Consider the following 11,374-nt stretch of genomic DNA (forward strand, 5'->3'; position numbering starts at 1 on the left):
GTCTCTGCAGGGCTCCCTCTTACCTCCAGGCCTTTGACTGTGCCTCAATCCTCCCTTTGGCTCCAATGGCTCGTCTTCCCTCTGGCTCCACCTTTGTCCGGGTCCCTTCCTTCACCTCAGTCCCTTGAGCCGTCAGCTCCACCACCATCCTCCAGACTAGTTATGTCACCCTGGCTCCTCATTTCCTCAGCTTCCCCTGGGTCTTCATATCCCATAGCCCCACCTCTGTCTTTTGGGTCTCTGGCTCCATCCAGTTTCTGCTCTTCCATTGGTTCTTCTGTAGTTCTCTCTTCCTTGCTGTAGTCTGCCTGGCTCTATGGTGTTTCGCTTTCACCAGCTCCTTCAATGCCCTCCTTACTCACAGTTCCCACAGAACCAATGCTCCTTCAACTCTGTAACAGTTTTTATTGCCATTATTTACCTGCCTTTCTCAGTTTAACCACCTGTTCAGTAAATACCTGCTTGGGATCACTAATTCATGTCTTCAGCATTGTGTATAACCTGACACCAGTCATAGCAGTGGGAGTTTATTTCCATTTCTACAATAGGAAATGCCCTTCAAATCGAGTTTTCTTCACAGACAGTGAAAATGAAGATAGAAAATCATAATTCTTTACAAATATTGGACCTTTTTTTTGGTGCAAAAATCTGCATTTATAAACTAACCTTGACAAACTTGAATCTAAAAATCTAAAACTGCATTTCATGATCCTTTTAAAAAGTGCAATGTTTTCACACAAACATTGCAATAAACATTAATCTAATAATATGACATACTTATTGAAATGTATAGATATTAAATGAATATTTATATAAATACACATGCTATATGCATACTCTGAATAACATTTGCTCAAATATACAGTACAAACAGTGAAGTATTATCAAAAGGACTATCCTTGTCCAGTTCAACTTGCCATAAGAGTTCAGACAAAAATCATGGCTGATAATTACTTCAGACACTGAGGCTACATGATATTGCATGTGAAAATGGTCAGAATGCTGAACCTTTATCCTGAAATGTGAAGAAGAGAGAAGCAACCAATCATGAGCTCTGATCCATCTGCTACATTCCTGCACTCCCTCCCAGCAGCCCTCTGTCTTCCCAGTGTGCACTGCGTCAGCCAGAGTCGTGTGGTGCTATATAAAGAGGCGGTGAGCAGAGGGAGGGCTGCCGTGCAGCGGGTCACTCACACAGACAGGAGCCGGAGACGCTCAGCCTTCACTGGACCACAGAGAGAACACACACAGAGAGACAGACAGGTCAGTACACTGAGAGAAAGTGCAATAATGCAGCACGGAAATGCCTTATCATGTGTGTATGTGTGTGCATGAGAGAGAGAGAGAGAGAGAGAGAGTGTGTTAAGCTCTTTAAGGTCTTGCTGTTCACAGGCTGATCAGTGTGAAGCAGCTTGAGAATGTGTTTTGACAGCTGCAATGTCAAATGGACAAACGTGCAGATGCATGTGTGTTGTTTCATCATTTTGCAGCCACTGTGTGTTTTTTCTCATGAGCTGCTCAATGCAGTTCTGATCTCATGTTCAAGAATAAACACTGATGGAATCAGGTGCATGTTCTTCATTGTAAACACGGCCTCATTTAGGTCAAACAGAGCCGCTCTCCTCTCTTAAAGCTACAGCAGCTCCGTTACTATGGCAACAGCAGAAATGCGGTTTTCCGGTCAGGATTGGGAATGTGAAGCGGTCATGGCTCTGGTTTTGTGGCGGACAGCAGCTGTAGCTGTAGAGGAACGTCTTTTTTTAGCGTCTCCTCATGACCGGTTTGGTGGACAGGAGGGTCATGAAACTACATGATAGGATGGGATCGAGGTTTCCCTCGTGTCAGTGTCACCAGAAACTGAGCACAAGGTGTCCACAGATGTGTCACATGACCCTTAGTCCATTAAGAGACATGCTGGTAGTTCTAAATTTTGATGACTGATTTATAAGGTCATACGTGACATTTAATCTAGTCTGGAGACACTTGCTGGGATCCCATATTCCTAAAAATAATCTTTTCCTGAACAGGATACAAAATAGGGCTTGAAAGCACATTAAGTAGAATATTATATTTTATTATGTTATTTATATTTTCTTTTATATGTGACTATTGCCATTTTTGCAACCCTTTCTTGCAACCCAAATTTGTGGCAGTACAGCTTAAAAAAGTTATATTTACAATTATATAATAATTATATAATAAATTATTATAATGTAATTAATACAACTTTTATATATTAAAAAAAAATAAATATAATAAAGAGATTTATTAGTTTGATCATTTTTCTATTAATTTCAAAAAAGCAGTGCATTTTTCAAATATGATTGAAGTACATTTTACAAGAAAATACTATTTCAGTCTCTCTATTTAAACATTTCATGTTTAACTCATTGTGTTACTTGCCATTTCTTTGTAATTGTTAAAAGTTTTATTTTTTTTTTATTGTTTTATTTGTGATTTTTTTTTTGTTGTTTTTTTTTTTTTTTTTTTGGTTTGTGAAATTTTGCAGCAACTGGGTTGCACTACACTGATAATACATTAAAAGAGTAAAAAAAAGTGTCTATTTGAAAATATTACAGGAATGCACAAAGTTTAATGGCATCACTTAAATCTGTGTTAAAATGCATTGCATACAGAAGATGAAGGTTTCATTTGTGGCTGCTTATGGGAAGCTGTGAGCAGCTGTCTGCTGAGCTATCTAGCTCATATTTACACCAGCTTTTAATAGAAAAATATTACAAACAGCTCTGTGCACCTCAGGCTGCATTTGTGCCTTCTCGTCAAGGACTTTTGACATGAAGCTCTGTAGAGTTACGGTGTCTAGTAACCCCCCCCCCCCCAAATAAAAAGTGTTACATTACCAAAGTATTACATAATCAAAGTCCTTCCAAACCTTTCTAACTTTTGATTCATTTTGCTGACTGATGCACACAGTTACACCTTATTGCACCTGTAGAACTAATTTTTGAGTGGTCATGGCAACATTGTTTTCTGCCAAAATGACAAATGGGAGTTTACAGGGAGTCAACACACACACCAAACACACACACACACACACACACACACACACACACACACACACACACACACACACACATATAGTATCATTCAAGTTTAACTAGATTAAAATGATTATTTTAGCACAGCAAGTTAAACTAAATGTAAACAAGAACTGTTGCATTGGCCGCAAGCAGGTAAAAATAAATATATAAATTGTAAATATATATATATATATATATATATAAACTTATAACCTATAATTAAACATGTATAATTTTATTGATATGTTTATTTTTAGTTTGCTATAATAACCTATAATTATGTATAATTGTATTGTTTATTTTTGTTTTGTTTTTGAGCTTATGTCTTATTATTATCTGAGTAATTTTGAGTCTTGAATGGTAAACGCAAATTATCATAAAGTTTCATCTTTGTATAGTCAGAAGGTCTTATGAAAAGCAGTCCGTTGTAATTTAGTCATATGCTCCAGCTTGCTAAATTCTTGAAAAGCAGATAAAGTTATAGTCATTTTGTGTTTAAACTAACATTTAAACACAAAATGAATGCTTTATTTCTAAACATCACTCAAATTTTCCAGTCTATCAAATAATAAGAGATGAGTAAGCCATTAATTACACAAGAAGCAAGTCATCGGGACAGAAATGGCAGCATTTGCTGAGAATGAGTCACAAACTGTACTGCAGTTTATAAGGCTGAACTGTAAATAATACAAGCATGAACACAAGCCATTAAACCTGCTATGATTCTCAGCTAATGCTTTCCATATAGACACTTCACGTCAGTAGAAATAAGACATGTAGTTGCAGAGAGCGAGAGCTGCTGGACCTGTGTTTGCTTCACGTGCTCTTGAAACTCTGCCATAATCAATTTATCAGCATCATATAGTACATTACACACATGTAGACCATACAAACCCCCTTCACAGTTAGTGCCAAGAACAACTGTCTCACATGCCAGAGAGGCTACAAAATCACCATAATAGGCCGGACAGGCAGTGCTGAAGTGTCCGGTGCTGATTCAGGCCTTTGGGTGACATTTACAGTGGCTCAGGGTCACCCACATATAAACCAGCCAACTGGAGAACAGATCAGTGCATTACACAATACTTGCAGTGTGTCAGTGGAGTTCACTTCACAAAAACTTAGACATGTGCTGCACTTCCAATTTTGGGAGGAGTGCATTTTTTTTTATTTTTTATCTTAAACAAACAGATGTACACTTGGCCAGGAATGTGTCTGAAACTACTTCCTGAAACACTTTAAGTGATTCGGTTGCAATGCGTTTCAGTCTGTCTTTTCCTAAATGCTTAGTTTTCTGATCGGTAAAGACACATGAAGTGCAAATAGTTCCAAAACTCAGCAGTGTTTGACTATATGTGAAAAATACAAATCAGTCTGTAAGATTTTGAACCCTATAATATGAATCTTGGAATACCTTTAATGTGCCTTGCGTTCCATAGTTATTATGCTGGCTTGACCAAGTCAACATTAGAGGAAATAGGAGTGGCATGCTTGTGCATTATTTCATAATTTTAAACCTCGTAATGTTCTCACAGTTCCATATTTGAAAGGAAACATGACCAGACTTGTTACTTCAGCTCAAGTTTCATGTAGGTTCAGTTACTACAGCCATATACATTTCCTTATGCATAAAATTATTAGAATATATGTATCAAAAATATTAGAAATATTTGTAATACTAAAAATATAAGTAGATTTGTGCCAATTCTGTTGCATTTAAAATGTTTTGGGGCTAAAGGTCAAGTCAAAAACATCTAATAATGGATATAGTCACCTTTGTTTGAGTAACCCTTACTATTTAAAACACTGTCTGTAAAACCTCAGACACAGTTAGCTTAAAGACATAGCAAATGCTTCAACAGTGAGCAGAGATCTCTTACAGTCATTCACACAAGACAATCTGCTCTCAAAGCTTCATCTTCATTAGGAGAACTTACTATAGCATTGCTCTTTTAAAATAGCATTGCAGCTATAGCACAGAACAGCAGGACCAGTCTTTGAGAACACACCATTTGCATGCGAGGCACTGCGGGTCACATGACCAGATGTGCCGTCACAAGAACAAGGGATCTGTTTACACTTACCATCCAGACGCTCCAAGACGGAGTGTTTCAGCCTGACAGCAGAACTCCAGAACAGTAAGACACACTCTTTATAAGCTTCCCTCTCTCTCTTTCTGCTGTAGTGTTTAGTCTTAATGCTTTATGAATCCTGTCTGGAGACTCAGTCATTGTGGTGGGTGTGTCATCGGAGTGTCACTAACCTCTACATTTCAACAGAACGACTGACAGAGCTGTTTCATACAGTTAACAACGCAGAGAACATGCTCAGCTGTTAGGCTGCAGTCTACTGCGGTTTATGCAAGCCATGGTTGTGATTAAGTATATGAATTATTCTCATAAACACACGTCACATGTGAAACTAATTACAACTTGAGACCAAAAAATAAATAAAAAATACCTCTGCAGCAATAACTGATGGTATACATATATGTAAATAAATAAGTGTTTGAGAGTTTTGAATTCCAGTTAACTTTATACCGTTTACAGTGTCAGGCAGTAATGGCTCTATACGTCTATAAGCAGTGGGTTCCTCTTCTGGTTTTGTGTTGAGGTATGACAGCTGTGAGGAATGTCAGCTCGTTTATGTGTTCATAACCCTCTCATAGTGCCTCTGAATCTAGTTTTTGATGTAAAGATGGGTAGATTGATGTCTCTAATAGAGTCATTGGCTGCAGGGTTTTAATAATGTTCTTCACAACTGCATTTTTTTTTGGCAAAAAAAGCTTTCATCTGATGCACAATGAAAAATATTTCAGAAGATTGCATGGACAGTTAGATTTACACATGTGAAAAGTTTCTTCTTTTTGAGATTATTATAGTACAGTACATATGCAACACAGTAACATACTGCAGCTTTCAAAACGTCTAAAAAATAGCATTTACTGAAACTAGACTAAAAATAAGGGGTTGTGAACAGATAAACATCAACACATGAATGCATTTGCACTGCTCAGCAGAAGCGCTGGTGATAATGTGGTGAAATTTGTGAAAGCTAATGCTGTTCCTGTCTGTGTGAAGCAGCTGAGGAATCCCTGATCATTTCATTCTGACCTGAGCTGAAAAATGCTACACTATTCCTGCATCCCAGTTTGGATGCTAAGTACATACTTTTGAGTGTGTAGAGGGGTATTGCATGAGCAAGATTTGGGACAAACTACTCCACATTGGCATTGTCTTAAAAAGTGGTGGGGACTAGATTGTTGAGGGTTATACTTGCGCACTCATTCCCTTTACGGGACACACTGAAAAGGTAGCTAGAAGCAGGCAATATAGATTTACATTTAGTCATTTTGCAGATGCTTTTATCCAAAGCGACTTACAATTGGGGCATACTGTACATTAAAGAGATTCTTCTTAAAGAGGCAGACAGACACAGGAAGTGCTTGTAATACTAAGTTTCAGACATTTTTCAAATAAGTACAAGCTAGAAAGAGAAGGAATAAATAAAGAGAAAGACATTTTTAATTTTTTTTAATTTTTTTTTTTATGATAAAGTCAAGTAGCTTTGAAAGAGATGAGTTTTCAGCTGTCGCTTGAAAACTGTCAGGGATTCCGCATTCTGGATGGGGTGGGAAGATCATTCCACCAGCCAGGAATGGTGAACGAGAATGTTCTGGAAAGTGATTTTGAGCATCTCTGTGATGGTACCACGAGGCGTCGCTCACTAGCGGATCTCAGACTTCTGGAGGGGATGTAGATACGTAGTAGTGAGTGGAAGCAGGTGGGTGCTAGGCCTGTGGCTGTTCTATATGCAAGAATCAATGTCTTGAACTTGATGCGAGCCGCAACCGGTAGCCAGTGCAAGGAGATAAAGAGAGGTGTAACATGTGCTCTTTTGGGCTCGTTGAAGACCAGTCGTGCCGCTGCATTCTGAATCATTTGTAGAGGTTTGATTGTGCTTGATGGAAGTCCAGCCTGAAGAGAATTGCAGTAGTCCAGCCTAGAAATGACAAGGGCCTGGACAAGAAGTTGTGCCGCATGCTCTGTTAGAAAGGGCCTGTTCTTTCTGATGTTGTGCAATGCAAACCTGCAAGATCGGGCAGTCTTTGCAATGTGGTCTTTGAAGGTCAGCTGGTCATCAAAGGTTACGTATGTATATGTATAAGTTTATTTGTACAGAACATCATCAGACTTCAGTGTCAGTTCTCACTCATTTGTGCACATTTTACAGTAGCTGCATCCTGGACTTGATAGGTTAGGCTATAATGTACAGTAGATGCATAACATCAACAGTTTATGTTAGCATGCAGCAGCACTGTTACTTCATAATGGCTCATTCATTAACTAATGCTAACAAATGTGACCATTAGCCCAACTTACTAATATGTCCATCTGTTCTGCGTCCGCGCAGAGAAACAGAGCCGAAGCACAACCAAAGCAATGTTCTCCCGCCAAACGCATGCAGTTTTATTTTTAACTGCTAGAGGGGCCGATTTATTATAGCTTTAAAGGCACCGCAGCATAAAACAGCTCTTTTATTTGTAAGGATCATATAGATAAGAGGGCAATGGTCGTGAAAAATTAAATGCGTGTAAGAGACACTGCGGCCTTATATTACAAGTTGACCTCATGATAAGTAAACTTTACTATGATAAGTAAACGCAGATTCATAAATTCATATCTGGAGCAAAATTTATTTGCCTCACTCTTGGTAAATGTTCAGTTCAGACAGTAGGAAATATTTGACTTCACATAGGGTGGTGGCAGACAATGAAACAATGACACAGGCAGAAGGGTAAATAGATAAAGATGAGTCAGAAATGTACACAGTGTGTGTGTGTGTGTGCGCGCGCGCGCGCGTGTGTGTGTGTGTGTGTGAGAAAGAGAGAGAAAGAGAGAGAGAGAGAGAGAGAGATAGGTGTAATGTATAAAGTGTTGCTGGGTCAGTGTGTGACAATGTTACGGGACTCTGTTGGGAAACACCAATGCTTTGTGCAACATTTCTCCTCAGAATTAATTTGGAATCTGCTCATCTTGGTCACATCAGAAATGATTGTGAACTTTGTGATCTGTTAACAAGAGATCAGATGAGAATGAATAAGTGACAGACTTCAAATCCACAAGACTTTCAACTCTTTATCTGGACTAATCTTTGTCTTTTATTGCTCTTACAGGATAACCTCTCACATAACAGACAACCATGGCAGGTGAGAATTTTATTCCATCTATAATATTTAATTTTTTTTTTACATGTGACTGTTCATGAGATGTATAATTATTTTATGGAGCCCACCTGAGATGAAACTGCCACTGCGCTCAGTAAGTGGTTGTTAAAGCAGACTGGTGCAGGACGTGTGATGAAACACAATGAGGGCTTACAAACATGGGCCTCCTAAAGAGGGACTCCAGACAGATTGAGACGAACAGCAGCTCTGACCTTTACACACACTCACACACGGGACTGTCACTGGATCGCTGTGAGAATTAGACTCAATGACAAACACAAATACGGAGAACTGAAGAGCAAATAAACAGTGACAGTCGAGATGAGACAACTGAATGTCTTCATCAGTCATCATCATCATTTGATGGTCTCTGATGACCTCATGTGGACACTCGCTGTACTGCAAGAGGTTCTTTACTGTATGTACAGTATACAGCACATTTCAATTAGACCAACAGTGTTAATTCAGATAACACATTTAGGTTAAAAAACAAAACAAAAATGTTGTAGGAACGTTGTTTTGACATGTTTCTAAACTGTTGAAACGTCCAATTTTCTTGTCGTGATTATAATGTTTTTTAAACGTTACAAAAGCGTTTCATACAACGATCTGCTAACTTTATTTTCACAAAATATAACATTATTTAAACATTTGTTTTTAATATTCTAACGTTAAAATGTAATTAGAGCGTTATTTAAAGCTGACTAAAATGTTTCTTAAACATTCTGCTAATTTTATTTTCACCCAAAATAAATGTTTTCTAGAATGTTTCTAAAAGTTTTAGAATGTTATTTAAAGACTACGATAGATAGATAGATTAAAAAAGAAAAAAGTTCTAAAATCGTTACAGCATCATTATAAAAAAAAGGATGTTTTGAGAATGTTGTTTTAAAAACATTTTCTCTAAGCATTATGAAAATGTATATAAAATATTTATAATGCTAGAAGGATGTTCCATTAACATTACTTTAAGATCATTTTGTCCTGACATTTATATAACTTAAAAAAAACCCAAAAACCTCAAGTTGTGAGAACATTCCCTGCTCGCTGCGAATGTGAAAGAGAAACAAAATAACCTACAAATACAACTCAATTTTAAAATAATAAATAAATAAATGATAAATAATTAAAATTTTTATAAATGACAATAAATAAATAAATGACTAAAAAAGTGCCATCAGTGGTTCAGGATCAAACCTATTTGATGAAGCTGAACCTGAATGATGTTGACAACAGTTGCCATTGTGACCTCAAGCATTCAGGAGTAACTGAAGGAAAGCGCAGAATCAGTGTGAAGCAGAAAGTCTGCGATCAGAAATGGGGTTAGGCTGCTTGAGTAAATCAGCAGTCACTGCGCTGAAGACAGATCAGATTTCAGAATCCAAGAGAGTCAGATAGCACTGAAAGATCTCAGAGAGTTCATGAGCAGTGCTTTCATATAATAACACAGCCTCTGTTGATTCACATGTTACATTTGGACTGATTTGAATGTTTTATTGTGTCACAGATAAAATTAAAGATGCTAAGATCGTCTTTGTGGTGGGTAAGTTGAATTGCCTTTTAATATTTCACAGTTCAACAGTGTAACTCCTAACAATCATTCATCAAAATGAGGCATGTTTTTGTGAATGTAAACTCTAATCATAAGCAGTGTTGGAGGGAAATGTGTTATGAAACCAGATCAGCCCCTCCCCCCGCCAAAAAAATTGTGAAATATTATTACAATTTAAAACAACTGTTTTCTACAGTATTTGAATACATGTTAAATTTTTATTTATTGCTGTGATCAGACCTGAACTTTCGGCATCATTGCTCCAGCCTTCAGTGTCACATGATCAGTCATAAATCATACAGATGACTTCTTTTAAAATCATTAACACATGTTAATAGTTCACATCATGCTGCTTGCTGAAATCAAATCAAAGCAATATTATATTAGGATCTGACCAGTGTTTTTATGTCAGGCGGCCCCGGCTCAGGAAAAGGCACTCAGTGTGAGAAGATCGTGGAAATTATGGCTAACTCACCTGTCCTCAGGGGACCTGCTGCGTGCGGAGGTGGCATCTGGTTCAGAGAGGGGCAAACAGCTTGCAGGCCATTCATGCAGAAGGGGGGAACTCGTGCCTCTGGTTCAGTCCAGTCGCCCTTCGCATGCTGGATAAAGCATTTCTCAGGACTGATGTCACTAAATGAACTCTGCCACACTGAGACGCTGCTCTGCTTTCTGCAGGACACAGTTCTGGACATGATCAAAGACGCCATGATCGCCAAGGCTGATGTCTCAAAGGGCTAACCTGATCGACGGATACCCTCGTGAGGGTCAAACAGGGAGAGGAGTTTGAGAAGAAGGTAAAGCAACAACACCACACATGACCCGTACATACAAGCACACACATAATGAGTTTCCCAAACTCATAAACTCCATTCAAAGTTGTTCAGATTGAGCATGACGTCTCTCTCTTCCCTCTTTCAGATCGGTGCTCCAGCTCTGCTGCTGTACATCGACGCTAAAAGCCGAGACCATGTGCAGAGGCTGGATGAAGCGTGGACAGACCAGCGGCCGCTCCGACGACAACGAGGAGACCATTAAGAAGCGTCTGGATCTCTATTACAAAGCCACTGAGCCCGTCATCGCTTACTATGAGACGCGTGGCATCGTTAGGAAGGTGAGCAGAAACGCTGACTGAAATATGATTGACTCAAACATTGTTCCTTTACTGACTGATTTCTCTCTCCTCCTCCAGATTAACTCTGAGCTGCCGGTGGATGAAGTATTTGCTATTGTTGTAAAAGCTATTGATGAGCTGAAGTAAACAGCACTTGACAACAAACTCTTGTTTGGGTTATTCTTTTGTATTTGTTCCTCACATATACTCATCATTGTTGTGTCTTACCGGGATACTTCACCCCAAAATGAAATTTGTTCATTAATCCTTACCCGCCATTGTCGTTCCAAACCCGTAAAAGCTATGTTCGTCTTCGAAACACGATTTAAGATATTTTGGATGAAAACCTGGTTGGCCTCCTGGTTTTCATCCCAAATATCTAAATTGGTGTTTCGAAGAGGAACAAGACTTTATGGGTTTGGAACGACCTGCGTGGTAAT

The 11,374-nt window shown here is 38.5% G+C and overlaps 1 pseudogene; it reads left to right on the plus strand.

Annotated features, from left to right (window-relative positions):
* The first annotated feature begins 1,119 nt into the window (after positions 1–1,119).
* Positions 1,120–11,099, plus strand: LOC122145108 (annotated as a pseudogene).
* The last annotated feature ends 275 nt before the right edge of the window (positions 11,100–11,374 follow it).

Source organism: Cyprinus carpio, chromosome A5 (genome assembly GCF_018340385.1).
Source record: "Cyprinus carpio isolate SPL01 chromosome A5, ASM1834038v1, whole genome shotgun sequence".
In the NCBI taxonomy this organism is placed as follows: Eukaryota; Metazoa; Chordata; class Actinopteri; order Cypriniformes; family Cyprinidae; genus Cyprinus; species Cyprinus carpio.